At 47.0% G+C, this 26,608-nt stretch overlaps 1 protein-coding gene across 13 annotated transcripts in view; it reads right to left on the bottom strand.

Annotated features, from left to right (window-relative positions):
- Positions 1 to 26,608, bottom strand: part of CELF4 (CUGBP Elav-like family member 4) — a 996,171-nt gene that overhangs the window by 958,790 nt on the left and 10,773 nt on the right. The gene's annotated exons all lie outside the window — the stretch shown is intronic.

Genomic DNA, 26,608 nt, shown 5'->3' with positions numbered 1-26,608 from the left:
TTCATTGGCACCCGCATGTGCTGCATGGCTGTCGGACTGGATCCAGTGTGTGCGTAGCTAGATTAGGTCTCAAGGACCTGGTCTACCCTGGATCCAGTGTGTGCGTAGCTAGATTAGGTCTCAAGGACCTGGTCTACCCTGGAGCGGAAGGTCGGCCTAAAATATGTAACTTCAGCTATGTTTATTGCATAGCTGGAGATGACGTATCTTAAATCACCATCCACACAGCGGGAGGTTGATGGGAGAAAACCCTCCCATCAGCGTCCCTTACTCCTCATGAGGAGCACCAGTATCGGCACCAATGGGGGCACCCTCTGAGTTCGATTTAGTGTGTCTTAACTAGACCTACTGAAGCGAACCCTGGAAGATCAACCGTGGCAGTGCCCATCTTTCCTGTAGTGGCAACATGCCCACAGTGCTTTACAAAGGATTGTTATTACCATTTTACAGATGGGTAAACTGAGGCACAGGCCAGCAATGGGCATAAAACCCAGGACTCCTCTCCAGGGACCTAACTGGGAAGTGGCACATAAAGTGAGAAAACAGGAGAACAAGAAAGACTAGACCAATAAAAGTTAGTGCTTAAAGGGGCAAACATAAGAACATAAGAACAACCATACTGGGTCAGACTAAAGGTCCATCTAACCCAATATCCTGTCTGCTGACTGTGGCCAATGTCAGATGCCCCAGAGGGAATGAACACAACAAGTAATCATCACATGATCCCTCTCCATGATCTATTTCCAGACCAACAGAGGCTAGGGATATCATTCCTACACATCTGGCTAAAAGCCATTGATGGACCTAACATCCATGAATCTATCTAGTTCTTTTTTGAGCCCTGTTAAAGTCCTACTCTTCATAACATCCTCTGGCAAGGAGTTCCACAGGTTAAAATGGTAGACATAACAAGCAAAAAGAGAACAAGGTATGCTGCACCATTTCAAAAGCAGGATTTGTTTCATTGGCTTCCTACTGCCTCCCCCAAATTGTGGTCCCTGGACTGTACCTGTTCATTTGCCCATGGCCTTTGCCTATGGAATGGCTTTTTTTTCCTTTAAATCGCCCCTGAGCTAAAGTTTGTTGACCTTCTGGTCATGCTGTATGGCCTATCTTCTTTCCCAGGCTTTTAAGAGGAGGATTCAGAAAGGCAGAGATAGGAATTGATTATTCCTGATAGGCTGTTCCCCTGAGCAAAGGAGATAGCTGGCTGTTGCTGTATCAATAAGATTGGTTACTACTGTTAATCAATCACCTAGCAGTGAAATTTGCCCCTCCAAACAAAGTCTGGACAAAGTGCTCAACATAGCTATTTTCACAGTAACACATTCCCCCTGGCGAGACGTGAATAGAACTTCTTCTAAAAACCCAAATGAAAGGGAGAGAGGGGCAGAGTTTTATTCGAGCCCTGATAGCAAATCCCAGGCAAAACTATCACTGTCAACTCTCTGCAAGACCCCCCCAGTGTTACACGTTGTAAAACCAAACCTCCAGCCAGTCTCACTTGAACTTGGGTCTGTGCTCAGCTGATAGACTGGATGAACGTTAAAACTAACCAGGCCTGAGCTGCAAGTCTCCAAGGAAACATCTGTTCTGCTTGTGTGGGAGACATTTCACCCGGCTCCAGCTGTTAAACAACCTGGAGGAGTTGTGTGGGTGATACTTTTCTTTACCTGTAGGCAGGTAGATGGCACTATTACCAACCCCAACTGCTCTAAAATAATCCATCAGGGAATCAAAACCATGAGATTGCCTTCAAATTCATGAGTTTTTTTTAAAAAATGAGTACATGTGGGGTTCTTTTGGTTTGCCATTTGTTTTCAAGTCTTTAGGAGCAATGCTCTCAAGCTATTCTCCACAACTCTGAAGGCTAGAAACAGACTTTAAAAAAAAATGGAAGTGCAGATTCATAGTCTCATGACTCCAGGAGCTGGAGCTTGAAGATAAACACCAAATATCATGAGAGACGCAATGCAAGCATGAGAGGCCCATTTCCGAATACTTCTATACACTGTGGCTGTGTCTAGACTGGCAAGATTTTCCGCAAAAGCAAGTGCTTTTGCGGAAAAACTTGCCAGCTGTCTACACTGGCCGCTTGAATTTCCGCAAGAACACTGACGATCTCATGTAAGAAATCAGTGCTTCTTGCGGAAATACTATGCTGCTCCCGTTCGGGCAAAAGTCCTTTTGTGCAAAAGGGCCAGTGTAGACAGCTCTGATTTGTTTTGCGCAAAAAAGCCCCAATCGCGAAAATGGCAATCAGGGCTTTTTTGCGCAAAAGCGCGTCTAGATTGGCACGGACGCTTTTCTGCAAAAAGTGCTTTTGCGGAAAAGCGTCCATGCCAATCTAGATGCTCTTTTCCACAAATCCTTTTAACGGAAAACTTTTCCATTAAAAGCATTTCCGGAAAATCATGCCAGTTTAGACGTAGCGTAAGTGCATACCTGAATAAATAGTCAGCTGTCTCCTTTTGTTGTTCCTTCACCCATATTTCCAACTCTCAGGATCTAGCTAGGAGTCTTGTGTAATGTGGTGCCTTTTACATTGGCTCCAGCACTTGGAAGCATGTGACTAAATGAGAATTTTAGCTTTCATTTTTTTAAAAAAAGGCAATTTCCTAGCTCTCATGTTGGCTTAGAAAAGCTTGAAAGCACGAACTCTACAGGACCAAATTCCAGAAGGCAAATACAAGACCCCAAAGTTATTTTTTTTAAAATTCATGGTTTTAAAGTTTGAGTCATGACTGCAGGATGGGTGGCTGATAATACTCTTTCATTAAGCCTTTAAACCACAATTTCTTATAACCCACACACACCTTTCGGGAGCAAATCTAACAACTCTATGGCCTTTTGAATAATAATACTAACTCCCTCTGCTGTATGTATCTAACATAGCAAGGTGCTATCATGATACCTGAGAATTCCAGATCATTACCAATAGTAATGTGAGTACCTGGGCATTTGCTGTTAATAATCCACCTTGTTTTATTTTCACTGTCCAGACACAAGCGCCTTTACATTCCTGAGAAAGAATCTGAGTAGTGTACCAAAATGTAAGGCTGGGCACAGAAGAGTTTCCCAGCCCATGAGGACTTTAGAGATTTCAACAGAAATTCCTTTTCCGAATCAGGACAAAGTGTTAAAAATCTCAACATTTTGCACAAACTCACAACCAAACCAAAACAAAAAAATGGCTCAGGTCAGGAGAAACCTATTGTTGAAATCATTTGAAAACATTTTGTTTCTGTGTAGATCTTTTCTCTGTTTTTTAAAAATATTTCTTTAGTTTACATGAATAAAATATTTGAAATAAAATGTGATTTCAACTCAAAAAATTGGTTCCAAAATGTGAAAAAGGGACATTTTCAAATTTCAAAATGTTCTTTTCTAAAATCGTTTTTCTTAGGAGATTTGTCCCAGTGGACCTTGTTTTACAAACAATTTCAGCTTCAAAGAACTAATTTTTTGTGTGGGTCTAAAAAAAGCTTTCCATAAAGAATTCCCAACTTCTACTAAGTATTATAATCAGAACTATATTAGAGCACACATTTGGCCCTGAGTTACTACCATGCAACCCATTTGAATTAACTGGGGCATAAGGAGGAGTAAGGATTTGATGTGATCATATGCCAATTGAAGTCAATAACCAACACTCTCTAAGGGTCATCTACACTGCACCCATTGCTCGAAATATGCTACGCTATTTGAGCTATGCAAATTGCGTAGCTTATTCTGTGTCAATTTCAAAATAGTTTATTTCATAATTTGGCATTGTCTACACCACACCGAATTTCAAAATAACCCTCTATTCCAAAACGTCCCTTACTCCTCGTGGAATGAGGTTTACAGGGACATCGGAATAGTGAGCCCGTTATATTTCTAAATAACGGGCTTGCTGTTAAGATACGGGGTAGCTATTTCGGGATACCTCCAGTGTCCCCAAATAGTGCTGCAATGTAGACGTAGCTGAACTGTAAAGAATCGGGCCTAAATGAGGACAGATTATGTGATCATATTAGGACTTTAAAATTATTTGCTTTTGTACATTCATGTGTTTTGTGGTTATTATAAAACACTGTTAGAGGCATGCACGACTTTTTGAAAATTTATTCACATTAGTTATTTAGGGATACTAACAGCATGCAAAGCTTTTCAAACACAATTATTGAGCTGTTTTTCCTTGTGCTTAATTGTATGCACATGAGTGGTTTCATTGTTGCTTGGTAGAAGTGAGAAGAATCAGTCTGAAAAAAGTGTGTAATACGCAGTCACAAGAGGGGGGAAAATGCTTTTAACAGATTCCTACCAAAATGTGTTGTAGCAATTTTCAGGCAAAATGTATTTTTCAAAAGCTTTCAATGCAGTCCTAAATCAGTCCTAAATGACAAACTAGATTGATAGTTGTTCTGGGAAAGAACGGAGTGAAAAACACATAGCCTGACTAAGCACCATGTGTGTAAAAGTAAACTTTCTTTAGAACAGCATCAGAGCAATGGGAGTTTTGAAGAATCCTCCACAATCTGACATTGTCGGCCACCTTGTTTTCTTGAATTCTCTTGTGCATTTGCATAAGTGCTGTGTTCCTCAACACTAGAGCATGCTTATCAGCTGATGGTATTTTATCCAATCCAAAGGAGGAGAAAACAACCAGTCTAGCAATAGAGACCGTAATCCTTTTACACATGTGCGGGTGCCAAAGTCCAACATGCAAGCAGAACCCATTGACTGCATTTAGACTGGCAAGTTTTTTCCACAAAAGCAGCTGCTTTTGCGGAAAAACTTGCCAGCTATCTACACTGGCCGCTTGAATTTCCGCAAGAACACTGATGATCTCATGTAAGATTATCAGTGTTCTTGCGGAAATGCTATGCTGCTCCCGTTCGGGCAAAAGCCCTCTTGCGCAAATGCTTGTGCACAAGAGGGCCAGTGTAGACAGCATAGTATTGTTTTGCGCAAAAAAGCCCCGATCGCGAAAATGGTGATCGGGGCTTTCTCGCGCAAAACCACGTCTAGATTGGCATGGACGCTTTTCCGCAAAAAGTGCTTTTGCGGAAAAGCATCCGTGCCAATCTAGACACTCTTTTCCGCAAATGCTTTTAACGGAAAAACTTTTCTGTTAAAAGCATTTGCGGAAAATCATGCCAGTCTAGACGTAGCCATTGAGTGTAATGGAAGCATTAATGTAGTTACAATTAAACACATGTAGAAGTGAGGGCTTGCAGGTTTGGAACCACGGCTGTAAAAGGACAAGTAGAACACTATGACACGATTAGAACAACTCTGTCACTAAACCATTGTACAACCTTGCTAAAGTCAGCCTCTCCTTACCTTCAGTCTTATATCCAGTCTGCAAAATAGGGCTGACAGTACTTTTCTAACCCATTGGGAAACTGAGGCTGTGTCTATACTGTCACCTAGCTTGGCCAAAAGGATGTCACTCTGGAGTGTTAATAACCATTCCCCACTTTCCCCACCCTCCCAGAGTGACATAAAATGACACTGAAATAGCTGCACAGCACTACGCTGGTGAAATAGTTTCTGCTGCTACCACTGCGCCGCTGGAGTGTTGTAAGTGTAGACGTGCCTTTTGTGTTTACAAAGCACTCGGGAAGCTTTGCTGGAATGATGCTGTTGATAGGTCAAGTGGAATCGACATATATACTGCAAATATACTAGGCTAGACTCAGGACATGAAAAGATTAATGCTCTCTCCCAAGTATTCATCCTTTAGGTTTCTTTCTTTCTTGTTCGGTTGACTGTTTATTAGTGTGCTAATCCCTAAGGGGAGATTACTGAACAAATAGCTGTTGGACAAAAATAATGATGGGGAAGGAAGCCATTAAAAAAACCCTAACATACAGGGGAGGGAGGAGTATTGGGAACTAGTACCATCAGAAATCAATTGCAGGTGTAAAGATTAAGGAGAGAGAAGTCCAGGCACCTCACTTACCCATAGGTCAACAGAAGATCATAGAATACTAGAACTGGAAGAGATCTTGAGGGGTCATCAAGTCCAGTCCCCTGCCCTCACGGCAGGTCCAAGCACCATCTAGATCAACCCTGACAGATGTTTATCTAACCTGCTCTTAGATATCTCCAGTGATGGGCATTCCCCAACTTCCCCAGGCAACTGATTCCAGTGCTTAAACACTCGGACAGTTAGAAAGTTTTTCCTCCTGTCCAACCTAAGCCTCCCTTGCTGCCATTTAACCCCATTGCTTCTTGTCCTATCATCAGAAGTTAAGGAGTGCAATTTTTCTCCCTCCTCCTTGTAACACCCTGTGACGGGCCGGCGACGGCCTGCACTAGAATGGGGCGAGCAGCGGCCCCGGCAGAACACCCGGGAGGGGCTATCGTGCCGGACCGCCGGCAGGAAGGCGTGCCTGCCATGCGCTGCCGGGAGCGGAGCCCCGCGCCGGCCGCGGGCAACGCCGGTCAGAGGGGCAAGCCAGACATGCGCAGCCCCGGCAGAGTACGCTGGGGCGCGACTCCACCCACCGCGCCCTGATGTGGGGACGCCCGTGCCGACGCAGGCGGCGGCGGGAAGTTTAAAAGCCGAGAGCGGACCAAGCAGAGGGGAGGGACGCCGCGGAGACGATCCCGCCCACCTCGGTGGAGATGGACGAGCGGGACGCCGGAGGAGCGGGGGAGCCGAGGCCTCGGCGCCGCAGACGAAGAGGTGAGGCCCATCGGTTTGGGTACAGGGGCTGTGGCCCCGGGGGCGGCTAGAAAGCAGCCCGGGACAGGGGCCTTTTGGCACCCGGGGGCTGACGCGCTACGGGTCGGAACCCCGTCAGCCGGGTGAGGGAGTAGTACCCGCAAACCCTTAGGGTCCCGGGCTGGGACCCAGTGGAGAGAGCGGGCCCGGGTCCCCCTAGCTCCCCCATTGTCCATTCACAGTACGCCCCTACAGGGCACAAAGCGAGGGAAGAAACCGAGGGACAAACCCCAACGCCCACCGAAGGAGGGACGACACGGACCCCGGGAGCAGGGCGGAGGACACCGGGCTCGCAGGGCCCCGCCGCGCCCCTTTCCCCCGGGTGAGGGGGAGAGGGCCAGGGGTAGCTCGCGCCCGCCAAAGGAAGAGGAAGTAAGGGACCGGACGGAGGGCTCGCTGGGCCATGACCCCGATGAGGAGGGACACGAGCTCACGCCCGCACACAGGTCCGTCACACACCCTTTTAGGTACTTGAAAGCTGCTCCCATGTCCCCTCTCAATCTTCTCTTTTCCAAACTGAACAAACCCAATTTTTTCAGCCTTCCCTCTTAGCTCACGTTGTTTAGACCCTCATCGTGATGAAAATCAGTATCTACCAGAATAATGAAATCATGGAAATGTAAATCTGGAAGGAACCACAAAAAGGCATCCAGTTCTACCCTACCTCTCCCTGTCCCAGAAGGCTCACAGCATCCTTGCAGAATTATCCCCAAAAGAACCATTAATTAAAGCTTGTTCATTGTCCACACATGGGCAAGCAAGGATCATTTTCTGTTTGCCACTCTGCCAAGGAGAGAGCCGCCATCTTGGCCAATATATGGAAGTGACACAGATACCTCTACAGCTAATCGGCCAGCCTCTATAGCTGAGGTCTGGAAGAGTCTGTTTACACTGCAATAAGGCACCAGGGGCTGGCCCACATCAGCTGATATATGCTTGTTATTGAGGGCGGCAGGGCTATAAAACAGCCCCATAGGCGTTTGGGACCCTCCATCTTTGTAGGGTCTCAGGTTCTAATCTGAGATGCATATCCACAGTATAATTGTAGAGCCAGGCAGCCCTGCAGGCCGAGTCAGCTGCCATGGGCTAGCCATGGGTGCCTTATTGCCGAGGCAGATGAGCAAGTTTGCTGGGCCCTGGGGGAGCTGGTTCCAGGCTCCCTGAATAGGGCAGGGCCTTGGGTGAGAGGGGTGTGGCTGGAGACCAGCCTCCCTCAGCCAGCCCTCCAGCACCACAGGCCGTGTGCCCCAGGGTCTCCGGCAGCCATTTAAAAGGCCCATGATTGCAGCTGCTGAGGTAACCGTGGTGATGGCTCGGAGCCCTGGGCCCTTGTAAATCACCAGGCCTCAGGGCAGTCGCTCCCTTTTGCCCACCCATGTCAGCGGCCCTGTTTATTGCAAACCCATTTAGCCTCAGTGCAGTCAATGGGCTGTCTCGCCAGAGTTCATTGCTTGGCCAGTATCTATTCCCATCCACTACTTGTTACATAAACAGTTGTGGTGAACCACTCCTCCGCGAGGCAGCTATCATTCCACTAGTCTGCTTTGCAAAACAAAACGCCGCGATGATTTCCCAGCGATCTCTCTATTTATATCCACGCTCTGCCTTTGATTGCTTCCACCGTGGATTTTTTTTTTTTCTTACCTCATTGCCATGCGATGATTAACACTGGGCTACACAGTGAACAAAGGAAAATAGCTTGGAGTGGGCTGGTTTAAAAATCCCTGTACTCTGACAAAGCTACAGCCCAGGGAAGATGTACTGTGATTTGGGAGCAGGCCTATATATAGCAATATGCCTGAGCGCCTCCGGGGACCGTCACCACTTACACGTTTCACGTAGTGCACGGAGGCAGAGCACAGGGCTGGCGCTCTGTTCCTGTGGGGCCGGCTCTGTTTCTGGTCCCCGCCGGAGTGTGTCTCTTGGAGGCATATCCCAGCATTCCTGGCTGCTGCTTTAACCAAGATACCCTTCTGAGAGAACAAATCCCTTTCCCTATTATGCTGACTTGCCTGCCTGGGAGTTTGCTTAAGCATTTTGAGGTAGATTTTGCCTGATTTCCACTCATTTGTGTGAGGGGAGGGGCTGGGTGAGGGTAGTTGTTATATAACTCCTCATTTCTCTCTGGATAAGGCGCCGTACTGAGACTTAGCAGACATAGTCTAGAACAGTGTTTCTCAACCAGTGATACAAGTACCCTTAGGGGTACTAGAGACAAGTTTGGGGAGGGAGTACATCAACACAAATGAAATTTGGAGAAAACAAAATTTTTCATTTAAGTTGTACAGCACTTTATTATTTTTGTACTTTTTCCATGCAAAAATTTCATTTGCCCACCCAGCTAAGTTGTTTAAACAAATGTGTTGCCATGATAGGAAAAAAAAAAACTGTGTCTGAAAACTGTAGGTACTGGGGGTACTTATAATTTTTAAAAAGGGGTACTTTATAAAAAAAGGTTGAGAAACACGGGTCTAGTACCTCAGGCACTAAGCTGCCCTGTGGTCTTAAGCGAGACTCTTCATCTCTTTGTGGCTTTGTTTCCTGTCCCATCCTTTCTCTGGACTATCTATTTAGATTGTCCCATTCTAGGGGCAGGAATTCTTTCTTATTATATGTATTGGGGATGTATTGGAGAGAGTCCAGCGGAGGGCCACAAAAATGATTAGAGGACGGGAGCACATGATTTATGAGGAAAGGTGGAGGGATTTGGGCTTATTTAGTCTGCAGAAGGGAACAGTGAGGGGGGATTTGACAGCACCTTCAACCACCTGAAGGGGGTTCCAAAGAGGATGGGGAGAGGCTGTTCTCAGGGATGGCAGATGGCAGAAAGGGGAGCAATGGTCTCAAGTTGCAGTGGGGAAGATCTAGGTTGGATAGTAGGAAGAACTATTTCCCTAGGATGGGGTGAAGCACTGGGAGGGGTTCCCTAGGGAGGTGGTGGAATCTCCATCCCTAGAGGTTTTCAAGTCCTGGCTTGACAAAGTCCTGGCTGAGAAGATTCATTTGGAGTTGGTCCTGGAATCGATGACCTCCTGAGGTCTCTTCCAGCGCTAGGATTCTAGGATTCTCTGTAAGTACAGCACCTGATACAATGAGGACCAGAGCTTGTTTGTGATCTGCAGGAGCTACTGCACTGCAAATAATGCAAATAAGTGATTATACTTTTAGCAGTACGAGCGCTACCCTACCGCCACAATGATCATAACAAAACACGAATATTATAATGCGCAGACTGAGTTATGTCAATATTTATTCCTTAGTTACTCATTATAAGGGCAATTCAGCTCCTAATCGCGTTCCCAGTGAAAGCGGTGGCAAAAGTGCCGGTGCAAAATCCAGCCCTGAATCTGCAACGTCACTGCCAATATGGCTTTGTTTTTCTGCACAAATGTAATCTCTACAATGTAAAACCCCATCTATTATGTGCACTTTGCTCAGTATCGGTAACTGGATGGAAATCACACTTTATTACTATATGCTGCATATCAACAAGTCTTTCGTCTCTTCAGGGAGTTAAAACAACAACTAGAACAGTTGTCAAGAAAGGTGCAATGTGCAATCGTTTAGAAATCCCAGTTAAGACTGCCTATAAATAATAATTCTTAATAATGTGTAATGGTGCATTCTCCAACTAGAAAATTCACTCTGAAAAATGCAGTCTGAATCCAAGCAGTAAAACCCACTGTACGGAAATGCTCTGTATTCTCTCATGAACATTGCTGTTCATGGTAAAGCAAATATAATGCATGTTATTGGATCTCACACTGTACCTGATGGTGCCACAGTAAACTTGTTTTTCGTGTCTACTTGAAGGGCATGAGAATTGTAGAACAGGTAGGGTTGGATTGTGAACAGTTTACTTGCATTGACGAGCAGGGACACCCATGAGCAGCAGCTAATCAGTAGGAGTAAAAGGTTCATATTCTGGCCTTTAATTAACAAGAGCCAGTGATGAAGGACCATCATCAATTTCAAAATCACATTTCTGCCTCCTGCTGTTACCAGCTGCACCTAAATGTCCTGGCTAGAGCCTCACAAAAATCAATGTAGCTCCATTCAGCGGAGTTGCCCCCAAGACCCGCCCGCAAAGGATCTGGCGTATTATCACGATGAAAGAGAAGGAAAAGAACCTCTCACGTTTGGAGAAGGGTTATTTTGTATGTTTGACAGCACGGCGTGTGTCGTCTCTCTCACCGTTCCCCCTGTGTATTCACATCCCACTGGGGCAGCCATTAAGACAAAAACCACCTCAATGGGCAGACAATCAAGCACATGTGTGTTTGCAGGATCAGGGCCCGGTCAGTGTTATTTGCATGGCCTTGAATGGGCAAGCTGGCAGAATGATCCTGGTGCTCCAGTGAAGCAGAAGAACATAAGAACGGCCGTACTGGGTCAGACCAACGGTCCATCCAGCCCAGTATCCTGTCTGCCAACAGTGGCCAATACCAGATGCCCCAGAGGGAAGAATCACAACAGGTAATCCTCATATGATCCATCCCCAGTCACCCATTTCCAGACAAACGGAGGCTAGGCACAACATTCCTACCCATCCTGGCTAATAGTCACTGATGGACCTAACCTCCATGAATCTATCTAGCTCTTTTTTGAACCTTGTTAAAGTTCTAGTCTTCACCACATCCTCTGGCAAGGAGTTCCACAGGTAGATTATGTGCAGAGTGAAGAAAAACTTCCTTTTGTTTCTTTTAAACCTGCTGCCTATTAATTTCATTTGGTGACCCCTAGTTCTTATATTGTGGGGATAAGTAAATAACTTTTCCTTATTCACTTTTTCCACACCACTCATGATTTTATAGACCTCTGTCCTATCCCCCCTTGTCTCCTCTTCAAAGTGACTTTATTCATTTCACCCTCCCGAATGCAGGAGAGGAGTCCTCATCCCCAGCTGTTGGAGTGAAACACTAAACTACACTTCCTCTCACCTGCTTTCGTGCCTCTCCTTCTTCTGAACTCATGGTGTGAGGTGCTTTGTGTGATTTTCTGCCGTGCAGGTCAGGAAACCAAGCAGCAGTTCACCCTGGACAGCTGGTGGGGCAGATGATGGGATAGAAAGCCTGCTCTGACCCCATTCATCACCTACCCAAAGTCGTTAGGACCTGATGGTTGTGTGGTGACTTATGGGAGGTCACTTGTTAGCTCTCAGCCCAGATTTCTACACCATACACCTTACTGTCCCCTCAGGTCAGGTCTACAACACAGCTGAGTGCATTCTCCTGGGCTGAGAAGACACACAACTCAGGCAGTATGAAAGATGAGGCATTGGGGTGGTCAGCTTGGCCTGTAATTGGGTGGCTACTCCATGCCACTACCTGGTTATAATGTGTTTAGCACGTTAGCTTGAGCCGGGCTAGTGTAGGTCTTACACCTACAGGGGGTGGTTCCCTGTCCCAGGGCGTGGTATTTAGACCACTTACAGAGAGAAAGAATGAGTTTGCTCTACAGCCTTAGCTGCAAGGCTTGTCCTTCAGCTCAAGCGGTAGAGGTTCATGTACTAAGCTCCTGAGGTCTCCGATTCAGTTCTGCCTGGTGGTGTGATGCTCACCTGTGTCTATTTACCTGAGCTGACGGCCACTTTCCTATCTGCAGATAAGAACATAAGAACATAGGAACGGCTGTACTGAATCAGATCGAAATTCCATCTAGCCCAGTAGCCTGTCTGCCGACAGTGGCCAGTACCAGGTGTCCCAGAGGGGGTGGACTGAAGACAATGATCAAGTGATTTATCTCATGCCATCTGTTTCCAGCCTCTGACAAACAGAGGCCAGGGACACCATTCCTACCCCTGGCTAAAAGCCTTTTATGGACCTAACCTCCATGAATTTATCCAGCTTCTCCTTAAACTCTGTTATAGTTCTAACCTTCACAGCCTCCTCTCGCAAGGAGTTCCACAGGTTGACTATGCACTTTGTGAAGAAGAACTTTCACTTATTAGTTTTAAACCTGCTACCCATTAATTTCATTTGGTGTCCTCTAGTCCTTATATTATGGGAACTAATTAATAGCTTTTCTTTATTCACCATCTCCACACCACTCATGATTTTATAGACCTCTATCGTATCCCTCCTCAGTCTCCTCTTTTCCAAACTGAAAAGTCCCAGTCGCTTTAGCCTCTCCTCATATGGGACCTGTGCCAAACCCCTGATCATTTTTGTTTCCTTTTTCTGAACCCTTTCCAAGGCCAAGATATCTTTTTTGAGGTGAGGAGACCACATCTGTACACAGTATTCAAGATGTAGGCGTACCATAGTTTTATACAGGGGCAGTAAGATATTCTGTGTCTTATTTTCTATCCCTTTCTTAATAATTCCTAGCATCCTATTTGCCTTTTTGACCACCGCTGCACACTGTGTGGACGTTTTCAGAGAACTATCCACGATAACTCCAAGATCTCTTTCCTGATTTGTCATAGCCAAATTACCCCCCATCGTACTATATGTACAGTTGGGGTTATTTTTTCCAACGTGCATTACTTTACACTTACCCACATTAAACTTAATTTGCCATCTTGTTGGCCAATCGCTCAGTTATGTGAGATCTTCTTGAAGTTCTTCATGGTCTGCTTCTGTCTTGACTATCTTAAACAGTTCGGTATCATCCGCAAACTTTACCACCTCACTGCTTACCCCTTTTCTTCAGGTCATTTATGAATAAGTTGAATAGGATTGATGTACCCTCAGAGCACCGAAGGACTGATTGGCATCTGTCCTGCCTCTTCCCCTCACACAAAGGCTATGTCTAGACTGCAAGCCTCTTTCGAAAGAGGCTTTTTCGAAAGATACTTTCGAAAAAGCCTCTTTCGAAAAAGAGCGTCTAGACTGCAAGCAGTACTTTCGAAAAAGCAAGCCACTTTTTTGAAAGACAGCACCCAGGCAGCCTGGATGCTCTCTTTCGAAAAAGCAGTTTGCATTACATAGCGCCTTTTTTCGAAAGAGCACTTTCGAAAAAAGGCGGTCTTCCTTGTGAAATGAGGAGTACCGCCGTCGAAAGAAAAGCCGCATTCTTTCGATTTAATTTCAAAAGAACGCGGCTGTAGTCTAGATGCAGGTGACGTTTTTTTCAAAAAAAGGCTATTGTTTTCGAAAAAACCCTGCAGTGTAGACACATCCAAAGAGTGACACGAGCCACAGACTTGTGAGGAAACGCATGAGGTAAGAAGGTTGGGTTGCAGCCAGCCATAGTCCACTAGTCAGAGACCAGCGGGGCTGTCAAGTGACCCCTTCCATGAGCATCAAGGTGGACCCATCCAATACTGAGTCTGTTGCCAAGACTAGTGCCAAGCCCCATGCAGGGCTCCTGGGGGCTTCTTGGTTGACTCTGTTAGGAGTAGATGGGGGATTGCACTGGAGGATTTTTACAAGCACACCAGTCCGCACGGCACAGTTGCTCTGTACACTGTTCGACCCTCAGCGTAGTCACATCTGGCAGATGAGTGAGCTGTCCACTTAGCTAACCTCCTGTGTGGGGGTGCTATTGCTGTACCCGCAGACCTCTTTCTGTTGGCGCATTCGGTGTCTACACTTTGCCGACACAGCTGTGCTAGCCGAGGGTGTGTAGCGCAGACACAGTCTCTGTGAGATGCAGCTACCCAAAAGGCCAGACTCATCAGCTATTCCAATAAATACAGGCACATGATAGCATCTAGGTTCCCAGCAGAGAATACTGAGGATATGAAAATAGGCAGGGAACGGAGACATCCCGGCTCCAGCGGAATTTCTCCGGCCTGGCAAAGCGAGAAAGCATTGAGCAGCCGAGGGAACAGCACTGTGGCTCGAAAACAGCCTTCTTGGACAGTTCATCCCTTTGCTCCCCGGATTTAGAACAGCCTCCACACACACTGAGGTTACTGCAGTGTGCCTAACCAGCAGCAACCACAATCAGAGGCCTGGTGCTGCCTGGACATCCCCCCCATCAAATGATTTTGAAAGTGCCCCCTTTTTGTGCAAGAAAGGCCAAAGTATGGGCAGCGCTATCCAGTGAAAACAATGACCAAATGCTGACACAGGAGCCAAATGTGACTGTTCAAAACATGTAAAATCCCAGATTTCCTAGGTATCTGACTGGCTGCCCGACTCTGGATGGGTGTTTTATTTTTAAATAGTGAATCCAGCCCCTCCATGCCCTCCTGGTGCCCCAATACTGAGCATCTAGGGCCAGCCTGAGATGGAGCACAACGAGGGTGCACAGTATCACCCAGAAGCTGTGATGGTCATGATACACACACAGATGGTAGCAGTTCTCACCCGACACATTTATTACGTGTGTGTGTGGCTGATTGCTTTTACAGGGGTGGGGGATCTTTTGGGCCGCACTCAAGTGACACACACACACACACACACACACAAATCCAAACCAACCCTCACTGATGTGGCCGTCCCCACATTCCCCTCGCATACACCAGAGCCTATGGGGGGCCAAGCTGGTAGATTTTGTGTTCTCCAGCCCCACAGGGGGAGGCTGAAGCACCGACCTGGGCTCCCCAAATTTGGGAGGGGAGCCCTGAGCCTCAGGGGCTAGATCCAGGCAAGCCAGGGGTTGCATCTAGCCCCTGGGCCTTAAGTTCCTCACCCCTGAAAGACTTTCCTAAAACGGAATTTCCTTTTGTGCAAGGCGGTGTTGGTTTGGATTTGTGTGTGTGTGTAAGATGAGGAAAGTGAGTTTCTTCTCCTTGGTCAGTCCTTTCCATCCTCTCCCTCCCCATTATAAATCACTGTACAATATATGAGGGAAAAGCCAGTATCACACCAAGCCTTTTGTTGTGTGGAGAGGTTTAATTTCCTGCCCTGCTCTGGGATTTTTCAGAGAAAGGAAGAGGGGGTAGAACTGGGAACAATAAGAGGCAAGTGGTTGGGGGGTTTTTTTTTATAGAAGGCTTACAAAAGCAATCCAGAGAGCAGTTCGTCCGACACGTAGTGCCCTTGAAAGCAACTCCTTACCTGAGCAAGGGTTCGGAGGGCTGAGCACCCGACAGCATCAACGATTCCAATCAGCAGCTTTGTGTCTGAAACTGACGGAAGTGAAATCCTGCCTTCAACTGAAGACACATTGAATTTTATTTAACTTTGGAGGAAGCCCCTGGAACCGGGCTTAGAAAAGCTGTGGAAAGGTGCAACCTGTTTGTCATTTACAGCCACGGGTGCGGGGTCTTTTGTTTTTTGTTTCGGTTAGTGTGCGCGCAAAAGCATCAGACTGAATGGTGTGTGCAAAGGGGAGACATGTGAGTCATCCAGGGATGAGTCCTCCCTGGAGAGACAGGGAAAAGCTCCGTTCCGGGAGGCGAGCAGAACGTGCATTCATCCTGTGCAGCAGAACCGATAGGAACAAGCCACAATGTGGCAGCATTGTATCTGGTGTGCCGGAGAGACACAGCTATGCTGACCTTTGTCCTTCCGAGAGCTAACCCAGGCTGATTTATTAGCACAGGGTCAGTGCGCGAATAGACATCCGAGGAGAAAAGTTAATTCCCCAACAGTGATTCAGTCATTATCCCCAGCATGAGAAAACTGCAACCGAAAAGAAGTTTGGGGGTTTCACAGATCCTGGTCCAGATTAGGTCAGACCACCTCTTGGTTCAAAAGCTCAGTAACTTTTCTGGATAATTAAGGACTATCTATCCAGACAATAGTGGCAGGACTGAGAAGGCAGGTCTGTTCCCAGGGCTGTAGTACTACAACTCCTGGCACATCCACAGGATCTCCGTGCTCTTTACAAAGGAAGAAGGATCATTGTCCCCGGGTTGTAGAGAGGGAAACTGAGGCACCAAAGGAGTTGGGGAACCACATTTGCAGAAGTGGTGACTCATTTTGAGTCCCCAACGGAAGACTCCGATATGGCACCAAAGATGTCGGCCCCAAACCTTTTAGTGGCCTCTTCTGGAAACTTTCTCTGGAAGCGGCGTGCCCCGGGCCAGCACAGAGACCCAGCGGGCAGGGCTAGGAATAGAAAGGCACAGCTGTGGACTCACAGCTCCCAAGGGGATGATGCTGCAGTGTTAGGACTGTTGCGAAGAGCGGGTAAAACAGAAGTCACTAGTGATGGGAGACATTCCATAAGGCCTGGCGGTGAATCAGAGTTTGCCTCAGCACCGGTACATTGGGACGCTCCTCTGATGTGACCATACAACCTCTCTGAACAGGCAATTTCCCCTCAGACTCGCGATACTTCCTGATTGTGTAGAAGAAACCGATGGTCTGATTTTTCTCCCTCCCCAGGAGAGAACAGTCCCCGTTGATGAGCAGGAGGAGGAGAAAAAAGCTTGCCGTCATTTCAGCAGGCAGCAAACAGAAAACACTGCAGCATCTGGGGCACAGGGAGACGGGGCAGAAACAGCAACCTGATCTCATCTGAAGTATTGTTTAACACTTTGCTTGAGCGCTGACAGCTGCAGAACTGCTGTGACCAGAGCGAAGGCACCCTGCTGGCAAGCTGATAATGCCTTAAGAGGAGTCTACGGCTGGGAAAGATGGAAGGGACAGGGGTTCCTTCCACTTGAATTGAGACAATATACACAAAGTAAAAAGCCTGGGGAAGGGTCACTTGGATGACAAAGTCTTTCGGTTTGATTTCAGGTCCCGGGATGCTGGCATTTCGGGTAACCTAGTTGGCATTTTGTCCGGCATTTAGCTGCTTGGGTAATATATGGGTGCCATTAAAAAAAAAAGCACCTTGCTGCCTGCTTGTCAGTAGACGAGTCTGAAAAAGCCACCGTGGACCTGTGTGCTGGGAGCACTGGGGAAGAAGAGCCAAATCTGAGTTTGGTAGCTGGCCCCTGGCTCCATCATATGCCAAACCAAAATCCCAAATCTACACAAGCCCCTTTACAAGCAAGATGAACCCACACCCGCGGGCAGGTCTCCACAGTGGGGCGAAGTTGACCTAATTTACACCACTCTAGCTACGGGAGTACCGTAGCCGAAGTCGACATACCTTAGGTCGAGGTGCCACAAGGTCTTCCTGGCAGGGGGGTCAACAGGAGAAATTCTCCCACCGACTTCTCCTATGCGTCTCACTCTGGTGGAGTACCGGTGGAGTTGATAAGAGAACAATCGGCAGTTGCTTTAGTGGGTCTTCACTAGACCCATTAAATTGACCCCCGAGCATTCCATCACCACAGTGCCGATCTCCCCATAAGTGTAGACATGCCCTATATCCTAGCTCTGTAGCTTGAGGCAGTCCTTGTTCTTTGGGAGTTTTGAGTCATTTCCCTCAAACGGCTCTGGGACTTCTCCTCAACAGACAGGTTTTACATCCATATATCAGTTAGGGGGTCTGACTTTTTTAACCAAAAAAGTTATAATAGTAGTACTATGGACTAGCATGGATTCCATTATACTGGTTTCATACCCCTTCCCTATAGGAATAAACTAGAATACCATAAGCACCTATATGTCACTCTAACTGTATGCGTACGAGGGCTCTAAATCATTTAAACCAGGGGTTTTCAAACTCCAGGTCGCGATTTGTGAGGGCAAGCCGCTAGCTGGCCGTGAGACACTTGGTTGACCTTTGCCTATGCAGGTATGGGCGATCGTCAGTCCCGGCCAATGGGATGAGGTCGGGGTCACTGCTTCCCACAGCTCTCATTGGTTAGGAATAGTGATCCGCGGCCAATGGGAGCGGCGATCATCCGTACCTGTGGAAAGGCAGGTAAACAAAGTGTCTCATGGCCAGCTAGCAGCTTGCCCATACAAGCCATGACCCAGAATTGGAAACCCCGATTAAAATTATATTAGTGTCTCTTTTTGTGTAGCCATTCACTCCAGGGGGAACAGAAACTAGGCCCTTCATGGGAGATGAAGAGTCTGTCAGGTAGGACTAGCCCGCGAGTGAACAGAAACAGGGCGTGGCTGCTTCATGCTGTCTGCTACCCGAAATGGTGTCCTGCCTGACATGCAGAAACCCGGCTGGGGCCCAGATACGAGAGGAAGGAGCAACCTAGAGGTCTCTAAAACAGACAGGCCTGGAAGCCAGATGCCCTTGAGTTGTAATCTGTGCTTGGACCCTGACTCTATGCTGCCCCCCCTCGTGAAATATTTTCACTTTCCTGCCTCTGTTTCCCTCTTCCTGAAAGTGTGATGGAGCTGCTGACTTACCTCACGTGGGCCCGGCCAAGCTGAACCCATCGACATTTGTAACAGGCTGTTACCTCACATGTTGTCTCTACGGTACCGTCACATTGACCTTGCTGTCCTGGAGTCCGTTGTCTTTTGGCTGCCCCTGCGGGAGCCCTGCTGAAAAAGAGCTAGGCCAGTCTGACGCCAGCCCAGACACACTAGGTTTTAAATAAAAAACAACATCCTTCCCTCCCTCTCTTTCCGTCCCTCCAGAATGGGCCCAATTCTCTTCTCATTTGCTATAGTCTACTCCTGGAAGAAATCAGTGACCCTAGATTTACACGACATCACTTGGGGCATAACTCTTATTAAAAAGCTCCTTCGTTGGGAAAGATACGAAAGGCACCTTTGTCTTGGTGGCACAACTGGATTCAAGAAGTGTAAAGCACATGGGAGAATGTTAGAATGATCTATGGTGCCGAAGACTCCCAGACAGTGCATTTGCAAGGGAATTTTTTTTTTTTTAATCAGGATAGAAATGTATATTTTCTGAATCAAGTGCTTGTTGTGGGATTAAAAAAAAAAAACCACACCGAACTGTGAAACCTAAAGTAGGGCAATACTCTTCCTTCCAACAATACCTTGACTTCCTACAGTCAGCAGATGCAATATACATGGAATTCAGAATGATCCCATTAAAATTCATTAAACCGTGTTTCCAGCTATTTAGTAAATTTTGAAGAAAAGAAACCTATTGCCTTCTGTGCTCCCCACGATGGCCTCTTTGAATGTAATTAACCCTTCATTCATGGGTCTTTCTATCCAACTAATCTCCCACCCCGTGCCTTCCAATGCATTTTTAACACCACGGCTAATATTGCCACCTAAAATCCCCTAGCCCGCGCTGAGCAATGAAGAGGCGAGGTATTGTAAATCTCCATAAACAGTGCTTGGATGCACAGCAAATTCAGATAAGTGAGGCGTTCTTTTTCATGTCTTCCAGTTACAAACAGGGAATGCTCTTCATTCTTCAAGGTAGATTTTTGTCAAGGATGAGACGGCTTTCGTATCACCCCAGGGGATGTAGCTGGTAGATTCAGGGATGGTTGGTTGGGGGGATAAATAAATAAACCGTGGCAATACACATGCAATAAATTAAAAAGCAAACAAGTCAGAAAGACATGCAAATCAGCTGGGAGACGTTATCTCCGGTGGCTTCCACACTCACGCAGAATGCAAAGAATCCATCTCCTGCAGTACACAGAGTCAAGGCCCAGTCCTGAAAGGTACTGAGTCCCTACTTCCCCTTCCCCCCCACCCCGATTCCAGTTCTGAGTCCCTGCATATGGATTTTGGTGTGCAGAAGGAGTAAGAGAACAGGAGAGGACTTAATCTTTACTTGAACTGTTTCAATTTGTAATACAAAATATGTCTTCCCTCTATGAGAAAAGCGCTTTTTTTTCCCCAAACAAAACATCTGATTTTGATAGACTGTTGGGAGAGGGATTTCCCTGACAAAATGGAAACGTTGGATAGGAATGAAAACTTTTGCTGTTGTTTTCCTTTCCCACATGTTTGCAGGAACCAAAGCCATTCCCTGATCCGCTCTGACTTGTCACTCCCTATTGGGAAAGCTGGAAAGGAAGCCTATTAAGAGGTAGGAAATGCTGTAGAGATGGTAGGACAAGTCCTATCATGTATTCACCATGAGGAGACTTTGCTTTCCAGTTACAATACCTTGCAATCTAACGTGAGCCGTTTCTGAGTCACGGTGCTTTGCTTTCTCAGCAAATCTCATCAAACTTCAACTTATGTAGTTCTTCTTTATGTACCTTCGATAGGCCTCAAGACCTGGGATCCATCAAAGCACCCATGGATTTAAGCATGGCTACTGCATCATTAAATTAAGCATGTGCTTTGCTGGAGTGGGGCCAGTGTGCTATCACTCCATTTTATCGTAAAGAGGTAGGTGTCCATCCTCCCATGTACATTGCTGTCAAGTACCCCGTGTGTGCATAGGTATGTGCAATTTGTATTTCTCTTTTGTATTTCAGTTGATTGAGCTCTGGCTGTGTGTTTGTGTTCAGTGCAGGGCAAATATAGAGGAATCAATCCCAACCCTATTGGTTCACAGACATTACAGTTTATGTGCTGGATGTATGCAGAATAAATGTACTCTCCGGAGAAAGCAGGGATTGTCTATACATTTTTTTGCCATTTGAAGGTTTAGGGCAGGGGTAGCCAACCCACAGTTTGCAAGCTGCATGCAGCTCTTCTCCCCCGAAAGTGCGCTCCTGCATCCTCTCCCAAGCAGCCGCTGCCCCAAACCCCGGCTCCCCTGTGCTCACTGGGGTGGCAATGCAAAATGGCATCCATGATGGCGGCCGTCGACAGGAGCCTGATATGTGATATGACCAAAAAGCCTAAGCTGGTTTCTTAAAGGGGCAGCTTCCTTTTTTTTGCTCGACAATTCTGGTGCAGCTCTTCTCATTTTTTCCGCTACTGTTTCAGCTCTCTTTGTTAAATGGGTTGGCCACCCCTGGTTTAGGGACACAACGAGCATGGGATTGCATCCTGGACCACCTTGGCTAATACCTATTTACAGATCTATCCCCCATGAATTATCGAATCCTTTTTTGAAGAAAGTTGTTCATTTGACCTTTACAATATCTCCCAGCAATGAGTTCCACAAGTTGACCACCTGTTGTGTGATTTAATACTACCTTATGTGTGTTTTAAATCCGCTGCCTACTTTTACTAGGTATAATATAAGTGGGTGAATATCACTTCCTTATTCCTTTTCTCTGCATATGGAAGCTGTTTTATACCCTTAATCAATGTTGTTGCTCCTCCCTGTACTTTGTCCAATTCTAATGTGTCTTTATTGAGATGGGATAACCAGAACTACATGCAGTATTCATGGTCTGGGTTTATCATGGATTTATATACTAGTATTATCCTACTTGTGGTCATATTTTCTAAGTCTTTTCTAACAGTTCCTAATATTCTGTTAGCTTTTTTGACTGCTGCTGAATGTTGAGTGGATGTTTTCAGAGACCTTTCCACAATGACTCCAAGATCTCTTTTCTTAAGTGGTAGCAGCTCGTATCGAACCCTTGATTTTGTATGTCAGGATGACATTATGCTGTCCAATATGCGCTTCTTTGCATTGATCTCGGATGCCAGAGGTGGAAACTGAGGCACAAGAATGTAAGAATTTGACCTGCAATGCTCTTAGCTCTCGGGGACTTGATGAACATTACACGGTGAGCTAGTGAAACAAATCAGGACCAGAACCAAGGAATCCCAACTCCGAGACTTTTGCTCTTCGAGCTAGAGGTTGCTACATCACAGAAAAAGGATACATCTGAGTGTACTGTAGAAAGCTATCGATTAGATGTGTGTATGCAAACAGTTTACCACACCGTTGTGAGGAACAAATTGTGTATAAAGAGGTCTGTATGTGTCTCTACAGCACAATGCTGCAGTTCACTTTACATACACCTCCATTGCCTTCCCAATGCGTATATACAATCTCCCATGATTTAAATGTTAGGCACCCACAAATTAAGCTGGGAAATAGTCAAGCTGAGCAGACATAGTGGGCTGTAAAATTGCAAAAACAAAATAGGTGGAGTGAAAGAGCCGCGGCAGGAGCACTTCGCCTGATACCAGAAACCCAAACAAAAAGAAGGTCCAAATTATCATTCTTATTATTTATGAACACAGACAAAAAGCTAAAGGGTACACTGCAGCACACACGGATGCTGATTAGCTGGAGATTATATTGATGATGTAATAAAAATTCACTTTGGCTATTAAGCTGCACCAGGACAATCAGAGAGAGATTAGATAAAAATCAGAGAGAATGAATAATAGAAGGCCGAGGGAAAGTCATAAACCAACTCTCTGCAAAGCACTCCATCCCAGACTACCCTTTCCATCAGAATAAGCAAATGCTGGGACATATACATACTATCCATATGTCAGCATACACACACACAGAGGATATAGGTGTGTGTGAATATAATACACACATCCCCATGGAGATATGTGTGCATATGTACACCTACCGGCAAATATGTACACACACACATAGACCGACGTGCATTGCTATCTATTTGTGAGTGCATGCATATACATATGCATAACACACTTCTGCATGTTATATATGTGCATATATTTTACATTTATGCATAAACCTTTTACACACAGATTTGAAGGATAGCTAGGCAGCTAGGTAGCAGATAGATAGATAGATAGATAGATAGATAGATAGATAGATAGATAGATAGATAGATAGATAGATAGATAGATAGATAGATGTCTAAAACAAGCTCCTTTTGCCTGCAGCAAATCCCAGTCAGCTAGTGAGGAGAGAAAACTTTCTCCTCCAGTATGCTTGCTTGAAAGTGAGCAGTGCCGCTGCACATCCCATGTTGGTTCAAGTTTACTGACCATGTTTAATATTTGATTAAACCTTTGGCACCACTGGCTGTCCTGATCTGAATAGATGATCCGACACTTTCCCTGGTAGGAAAGCCAAGCATAAGGAAATCTAAGCTCTGACGAGCGCTGCCTTGTGCCGGCAACTTGAATTTTGCCATCTCGAAAGAAGCTGCTAAATGCTTCTGGATTCCTTTCAACTGCTCTGTGTTTTCAGCTGGCCTCCATGAGAACAAACAAGCAACAAACCAGGAAATGCATTCGTTTCCCCCTTCTGCCAAACTCCCTCTTCCCCGGCTCCAAGTATTTTCCCTCTCCTCCTCTCTGCACTTTTTTGTCTGTGGTCTGCATTCTCCTTTGCTAAATACATTACACCATGCTCGACGCCTCGCTCGGCGGCTTGTGCGGTTGCCCACACAAATACACCCACACAGATGCACCCCGCCAGCAGTTTTACAAAAAAAACCACACTAGCAGGGGCAGGGGATGGGCAGGCAAAGCTTCTAAAGGGAACCGAGGGAGGGGTAACAGAAAAAAAAACAAGTAGATCCACAGGACCGGCACACAGCGACGGCCAAGACTTCCAAAACAGCCCCTGACACTGGCAAAGAAAAGTGATTCTGGCTTCGCTGCTCTTTGCATTGACCTGCTAGATCAAGAAAAGGCCAGTCCCACAGCACAGACACAAGCCAGACCTAATAATACTATTAAACACTTTGTACTAGGGCAGACGCTTCCCACACAAAGTCCTTCGCAAAGCCAGGTATCACGATTCTCTTTCCTGCACACAGAGAAATTAAGACACCGATCGGTTTAAAGCCCGTGTTTAAGGTGACACTGGGTGCTAGCTGGCAACCGAACAGAGCTATGCTGACTCCTGGTGCCATGATCCCAGAAGACACTGCCTCTCCTCTGTGGGACATTTTTTGGGGGGGGGGGGTGAGAAGGATTTAGGAGCTTCAGGGCTACAGGAAAATCTGCCAGTAAGGAGTAGCATTCCTGCTGTGCACGGAAAACAAACCCCAGGAAAATACAGGAGGGATCATTGTGGGAGAAATCTGGCATTGATTTGACTTGAAAAATATTGGTGCAATTAGATAGTCATTGGGTTTTGATCTTCTATGGAGGACACAGAGCCTTGTTCCTCTACAGCCCTCTCCTCCTTCCCTGAGACTGGTTTCTTTGGCTTGGATGGACAGAGTTTGCTCCCTTCTAATGTCTGCCATGAGTGCCGTGTCTCCCGTGGAAATCCTGAGCGTGCCCACAGTCCTGCCTGTTGGTTGAACGTCAGACAAGCAAGGAGACAGGCTCGGATGACGGGCGTTCAACTTGAGCGCCAAGGCCTAGACACCGAGGCTGTGCAGTGGCCGGCAACAGCACGGAGTGAGGACTGAGCACCAATCAGAGACCCTGACAGCAACCGTATGGAACCAGGAATCCGGTCCAGAGAGGGAAAGCCTGGGAAATAGACCCTGGGAAGTGAATGGAACAAGGCAGCAGCTGGGCATAAGAGCTGGGTCTCCGAGGCAAGCATCTGCGCCTAGGGAGGTTGACAGAGCGATCCCGAGAACTGGCACGAGAGCGTGCCCATGGAAACTCCAGCGGGAGGGCGAAGAGTGGGGCTGGGAATTCCACATCAGCAGCCAGGCCTGGAAACCCACCCAAAGCGCAAAGAAACTCAGCCTGGAAAGCAAGGGCAAGGGCCTTGTTCTAGGACGGGGGAATAAACAGCCGGCCCAGCAATCCAGTCTAGTTCCCTAGCACAGTGGGGCCAGCTGTGTGTTGCTTGAACAACAAACCCACTGCCAGGAATCCTGCCAGGGGGTCCAAGTGAGGAGAGAGCAGGGGGGAGGGGAGGAGTCCAGAGGTGATGAATCAGAAACTCTGAATTTAACCAGTACCTTTGTGCCCTCCGCCCACCACCTGTAAACCAGCTTTAGCCAGTGATCATTTAAAAAAAACACAAAGCACCCGCTGCTGGGGAGACTAGACTGGAGAGAAAACAACCCCCCTCTTATCAAAAACCAACCCACCCATCTTCCCCTGCCTGCCATCGGCAAAGCTACGTAAGTATCGAGATCGTGACCGCCATGCTCGCCCTGCGAAACGGAGACCGCGTGGGCTTGCCGGCCATCAGACGGCATCCCACTGCTTGCACATGAGACCAGCCTTCCGACAGCATCCCAGCCGCCAACGCGGCGGGTCACTCCAGCAAGGAAAGTGAATGGGAACAAGCTGGCTGGGTGAGTTTGGGCCATCCGGGATTCACAGCCAGCCTTCTGCCAGCTCCCTGCCTGTGCGCTGGGCTGTCGAACCAGTGCGCGGGAAAGGGATGAGCACTGAAATGTGGGGCATTGACGTAGTGGCCGATAACCCACAGCCCCCCGAAACAAAATCCACCTGCTTGATTTGCCAATGGTAGGGGATACACTGACAATCCCCCTTTTGCTGGCAGGGCGTTCAGATGAGTTTCAGGCAGATTTAACCATCTGTCCACTGGGAGCCTCTGTTTATCCACGTCGTGATGTTTAGATCCCTCTCCCTACCCTGGCCCTCCCGGCCATGGAGGGATAAAAGAAGCACACTCTCCCGTCTCTCCCTCTCGTGCTCATTGTGGTGGTCTGTTCACCAGGCACGGGATCCAAAGTCCATTGGTGCCAGGCGGGAGTAGAGCCATTGACTTCAATGGGCTTCGGGCTAACCAATGGGCAGAGCCCACCAACTTGATTAACCTGAATCACTGAGGAGCCATCAGCGTGGAGCTGTCTGTGGCCACAGTCCCATGCTCGCTAGGGACCCAGTGGCCTAATCCTGATTCAACTCAGGGGTCTTTGCACCAGGCCGTGAGCGCAGAAAGGAATGGCCCAGTTCCCTCCCAGCGCCCGGAGCCATGCAGCTCCCTACGGAGCAATCATAAGAACAATACACAATTCCTGTATGAGTCATTCCCGATTTTTTTTTCAGGCAAGAGCCTGTGTCAGGAGAGAAATACATCGTGGCAGGTATCGACATCACAAAGAAAGGGCCTGATCCGGCTTCCTGCTGAACTAAACAGCAATGCTCCCATTGGCTACCGTCGCATGCAGGCAGGCCCAGAGAGACAAAATATCTGAGACCCATTCCTTCCTCCTGGCTCCATGCTTGAAAGCCCGAACTCAGCTTTATGCATGGCCTGGCTCCCAATAATTTGCCCTGATCTAAGCCTCTTTCATCTAAGAGTCTCAAAATCATTTAGTAATATTGATTAAGCCTCACCTCACCTCTACCCATCCTTCAGAAGTTTATCTCCATTTCACAGATGAAGAAGCTAAGGGTATGATCCCAAACTCACTGAATTTTCCCCCTGGACTCCACCGCTTTGGATCAGGCATCAGTG

This window comes from Pelodiscus sinensis, chromosome 6 (assembly GCF_049634645.1).
Source record: "Pelodiscus sinensis isolate JC-2024 chromosome 6, ASM4963464v1, whole genome shotgun sequence".
Lineage (NCBI taxonomy): Eukaryota > Metazoa > Chordata > Testudines > Trionychidae > Pelodiscus > Pelodiscus sinensis.
The sequence above is the reverse complement of the archived record's forward strand: the minus strand, read 5'-3'. Positions and strand labels throughout refer to the sequence as shown.